The sequence below is a fragment of the Columba livia genome, chromosome 13, assembly GCF_036013475.1.
Source record: "Columba livia isolate bColLiv1 breed racing homer chromosome 13, bColLiv1.pat.W.v2, whole genome shotgun sequence".
Classification (NCBI taxonomy): Eukaryota; Metazoa; Chordata; class Aves; order Columbiformes; family Columbidae; genus Columba; species Columba livia.
The window spans coordinates 6,889,611-6,895,085 of NC_088614.1; the positions used below are offsets into that span (position 1 = coordinate 6,889,611).

Genomic DNA, 5,475 nt, shown 5'->3' on the forward strand with positions numbered 1-5,475 from the left:
TTATGGTTTAAAATAATCCACTAAATGTAGATCTTTGGTTAATTTAGATAAGCTTTTTGAAGGATTCTTGTACAGACGAGCCCCAAAGAACAGAGGTTCTCTCTAAAGGACGAGCTCAGCAGAACTATCAAAGGTATTCTCATCTATAAATCTACCATTTTTTGGATTATGCTCTTAAAACATAATATAAAAATAAACCTGTTGACATTTTCAGTGCAGATCAGTGCACACAACAACCACCGGCTCTGCGCTTGCTGCGAGTGATGCTGATTAAACAGTTGTTGCAGACATCTGTACAAGCAGAGTTCATTGAATGCAATCAATCTCCTTTTTTATTTTTATTTTTGTTCAGTTTGTTATTATTCAGTCTTTCTTGTCAGCAAAGCAGGGTCAACTTTCATAAAAATTACATGCGAAATGCACTTTTTTTTTTTTGTAGTAAGTCTAACCTTCTAGAACATCGTCTCCAAGATCAATGTCCACAATAAACATTTTTCTCTCTAATGCAATTATATTTCCCTTTTTATTAGAAAGCTTTATTTACTGGGGATAGTAAGCCCATGCCCACTGACTCTCATCCTCTCCTTTCACCCGTCCCCTCTGGGATGGCCACAGCCAAGGTCTCATTCCCGTCACCAGCTGTTTGGAGTAACGCCTGCACCACAGTATCCGTAGATATTTTGGACACCGTCCAGTTCCAGCCAGAACTCTATTAGGATCATATATTACCTCTATCCAAACAAATCCCTTGGGATATTCCACTCACTCCGGGAGGCAAATGTTCCTGGAATGTGGGAACTGGTGCCAAAGCCACGAACCAGCACCCTCTGCCTTATGAGAAATAGATTGAATCTGCTCCGGAGGTCACAGTGCAGGTGACAACCAGAACCTGCTTTTCTTCCTCCGTCTTTCACACCTCCAACATGAGACGTTCAATGAAAGAGAGAAGGGACAGATTAATATTCAAAAAGTAATTTACAATCTTGATGTTACCCTTTAATTACCACAGAGTTTGGCCACGTCCTGCATCGTTACTAAGCCACAAATACACAGCCCATTGGCTCTATAAATCAGTACAAATTCTTACTTGCGCAACAACATACAGTAATAAAATATTAGCACACGGATCCCAAATCTACTATTTGATTACTACCGTCGAAAGCACAATACAGTTTCCATGTGATAAATGCAAAGAAAGCCAAGGGCACGTACATCTCGCGTATGAGCACAGCCTATACGCACATTTTGAGAACGCTACGTGCGTTTTCCATGTATCTGCTCACAATCCCTTTGAAATGCTGCCAAAGCAAAACCTAAAAAACCTCTCGCTTACCGAGAAGGTCCCTGCGGTGAATATCGTAACATATCCATCAAGCACATCTACACATTTCCAATTACTGAAGACTTAATTAATAGAGTCATTAAAGGTTTAAGGGTTCCTTTTCTCTGAGGAAGGTGATGCCGTCCCTGATGAACAATTGTTTTCTAGGAGCTCTGTGTTTCTCATTTCAAACACTCGCAGCTAATGGCAGCAAGAAATAACTCCATGAAAAATCTTCACGAGAAAAGCTTCATTCGAGTATATTATGGTTTCATTTCAAGACACTCTATTACACAGAAATTGGAACAAAACCTACTACGATTTTAATGCAGCCTACACAAATACACATCAATTAAACTACATGGTAAAAAGCCAGGGGCGAGTTCTATATTGCTGATACCTGTGCTTACTTTGAGAGCTGTGGCTTAGGGATTATCATTAAATTTCTGAAAACGAAAGCCGAGCCCCAGCTCTATCGTTTATCTTTCTCAATATTCATCGCAATCCCAAAACTGGAGTTAACTTTCACCTTTTAAACACAACTTTCAAGGTAGTCACTAACAGTTTCTTTTTCTGGGAAAGATATTAATATAATTTTAAATATTTTGAGTGCAAAAGTGCTGAGAAAAATGGCATGTGCAGCACTCAGCGCAAGGCAGGAGGGACAAAGCACAACCGCTGAGCCGGGTCTAACAGAGCAGGTCTGTCCTGCTCGCTGCCTGGGCCTCTTTTGGCCACACTTCACCTTTGCCAGACTTGCAACTCATGTCCAAGTTGTTTTTGAGCCTTCACTAGGGTGTTCCTTGGAACGAATAAACACCAAACCCATGTTCTTGACTCATTATGGCTTTAATTTTGTTTTCCACTTATTCTGGTAGGGGTGGGTTTCCCATAAGGGATTCATTCCCTGTGCTACCTAGGCTCTCCAAGATTTCTGTTTTCACATGCAGGACAAGAACATTTTTGCCTGAAAGGAACACTGTCATTTCAAGAAAAATAACAAATTACCCTGTATATTGAGTCAGTATTATTGTGCTTTGCATGGCAAACTATTGCTGATAGTCAACCACTTCTGGAAGTTGCAACGTGATGTTTTTGCTGTAGGATTTTTATCACGCATACAAAATAAGAAGTTGAACATTTGCACTTCTCCTTGTCTTTTGTTATCTGAGTTTTCAAAAGAAACACTTCATGGAAAAGATGGGAGTTCTTAGAATTTCTGGGTTTTGTCAAACAAATTTTAAAGAACAGAAGGTTAAAGTTGAGAAATGCCACTGCTATTGTTGGCCGGCTGCTTGTGAGTTGTCTGAAAATATATATTGGGGAAGTCTCTCCGTAAAAATGGCCTTTCGTGTGGATAACTGCAATAAGGATTTGCTTGGCTAGTGTGTCACAGGAAAAAGCTTTACATGTGCAATTTTTTCCTTAAAAAGACACACATTGAAAATAGAGATGACAGTATACAAGTCTATACATAGAAAAAAATACTCAACCATTTAAAAAAAAAGAAAATTAAAAATAAAAATCTGCCCCAGATAAACTGAAGTCCACTCAGCTCCTACGTAGCCCTTTTTCACAAGTTGACACTTGGATTCAAGCATTTCAAAGCCTGAACCCAGTGACTTGGGTGACTCTGGATATGGTCCAGAGCTTATCTTTTCATTTAATGCCAAGTTTTGAACTGTCAATTCAGTAAAGCAGAAGCACAATGCCAAAAATATTCTTTAGCAGTTCTTTAGCACCCTGCTACTGTTATTTCACCCTTCTAAATCCAGCTGCAACCAAAGGATCTCAAAACCCCTGCAGACATTAGTTAATTAGACCTTAAAATTTGGCCATGAAATCACTACATTTTTGGATCGGTTTTCATTGCATTTCTGCAGTGATGTTTCGGGCAAACAGTGATTTAATTGGTAAGGAACTTCATTTGTGTTGAAAATGCGAAATTTTAAAAGGGAAAGATGGACAGGATGGGGCTTCAGCCAAGGGGACCTTTAACTTCAAGATGAACGTGAGATTCAGGGAGTTAAAGTGAAGCTTGAAGGGTTTGGAAGTGGAGAAATGACCCAAATGTTGTTCTAAAGGAAAAAAAAAAAAAAAAGGGATGGGGTAAAGATACAGTCTGAAACCTCTTAGTATCCTGGTTCTATATCAGCAAACCCTTCTGGTTCAGCTCTGGCTCAAAAAATCAAATTTTGCTTCAACTCTTTGTTTTACATAAACTGAATTAGGCAAATAGTGCCTATACTTCTTTTATTCCTCTTTTAGTAAGAGTACAGGAATAATTACAGACACGAGCAGAACTTTGGTCTTATTTTGAAGTCTGTATCTTTAGTTATTAGCTTGTATATCATGTGTACATAACTGCACGCATTCCTATCCATACGCAATTGAAGACATGTTGATAACCTATTTCTATCCAGAGAGATAAATGGCATTTACAAAAACAAATCTCTCCTTTCAAATCCCAGCAGCTGGTGCTATGAAAATACCCAACACGCAGAACAAGCGTCTCCTCATTTAAAACAATGACTTCTTTCGCTTTTCTTGTGTTTGTGACTACAGAAGGAGGGAAGCTTACAGTCTGAGGTCTCTTTTGGGCAAAATCTCCCTGTGGTTTGTAAACGCAAGCTTGGCAATGCACCGCAATCCATCCGAGCACAGAGCTGTGTGCACTGCGGGTAAATTAAGTTGCTGCACAAAACGTTACGACCCAAATCTACAGAGACCTCGGGTGTCTGCTTAAAAAACACAGTTTTTTACCTTTCGCGTCCTGCCCGAGGCAGCTGGATGTTGAGTGTTTCTTGTTTAAGAGCGTTTAATGCAGTTTAGAAAGACTGAACTATTTAAGCAGATGTATCTAATTCCCCTCAAGTGATTTTACAAAATGAATTTAATTCCTCATGAGTGTTTTGAATGTCTCCCCCCCCCCCCAAAAAAAAAGAGAAATGCCAGAAATGCAGAACTCACACACAACTGAGCAGTAACAGACCTTATCTGCAAACAGCTCGAAAGGGGGAAAACAGTCCTCGTTTCAGCCGTAGTTGTATTTACTAGCAAAAAAAAGAATGTTAAAGTAGTTCACAGTACTTTTACTCAAAATACACCACTTATAGAATGCTTTTCTTCTTAAATGTACCTTAATAACAGTATATATGCAACTTCTGTTGGGAACGGTAGCTCCTCGGCTCACTTGTGAAAGGGCAAATCTTTTTACAACTCTGTATCGATTTCCTGATATCGGGAGAAACACTACGAGATTTTTAAATTGTCAGGGATGTTTTTTTTAACCTTAACAGGCGGATGACAGAGCAAAGTGCACGTTCAGGGGATACTGAGCCGTTCTGATGACAACGGAATAATGCAGAGCAGAAACCTGAACCCACTTCACAACACATCAAAGCAGCAGGTGAAAATTCGGCCCGAACAAGTGCAAGTTAATGCCACACACTCACAAATTAACTGCATACATTCACGAAAGAGAAACGTGGTTAAACAGAGGTTGTAATGTCAAGCTAAGCAGATGTGAAAGGCACGGGAAACGAGGAAATTTAAAGTGTTATGTCATTTCGTGAAATAGTATTTAGTGCTGTGCTTTTAAGCATGTGTTCAATCTTAGCTTCTCAATCTTAGAAACAAACCAGAAAGAAAACAGAGAAAGTGGCCCAGAGAAAAGTGGTAAAATATATCGGCGACCTAGAATGTTCTTTCATGTGGAAGAGGGGTTGGAAAGTTTAAAGATCACTAAGACAACAGACACAATAGGGCTCTATTTGACGGAATAAAAATATCTCCCTGCGCTGTACTGCTTGAGTTCAGTGCCACGAGCCGCTCTCCAGCTTTGCTCTTTTTTTGCAGCATTTCAATTAGTTTCCAACTGCAAACTGACAGTTATTTCAGCTCGTGTAGCACGTTTGTTTTATGTATATGATACCATCAGGCCTGGTTATCAAAATTCCACTTAACCCGTGCCGAATGGCACGACACACGCTGAAATACATCTTGGCGGCTCACGCTGCGACGCCGACACGTCGCTCAAGTTCTTGCTACGCAAACAGCGTCGGAAACACCTGAGCACAGTGGGGTGGGATGGGGAAGCAAGAGTACAGAGGGGAAAACAGGCATTTGGATTCAAAAAGTGGAATATTACTTAC

At 39.9% G+C, this 5,475-nt stretch overlaps 1 protein-coding gene across 12 annotated transcripts in view; it reads right to left on the bottom strand.

Moving 5' to 3' along the window:
- Window positions 1-5,475, bottom strand: part of BANP (BTG3 associated nuclear protein) — a 131,621-nt gene that overhangs the window by 26,507 nt on the left and 99,639 nt on the right. The window lies entirely within an intron of this gene.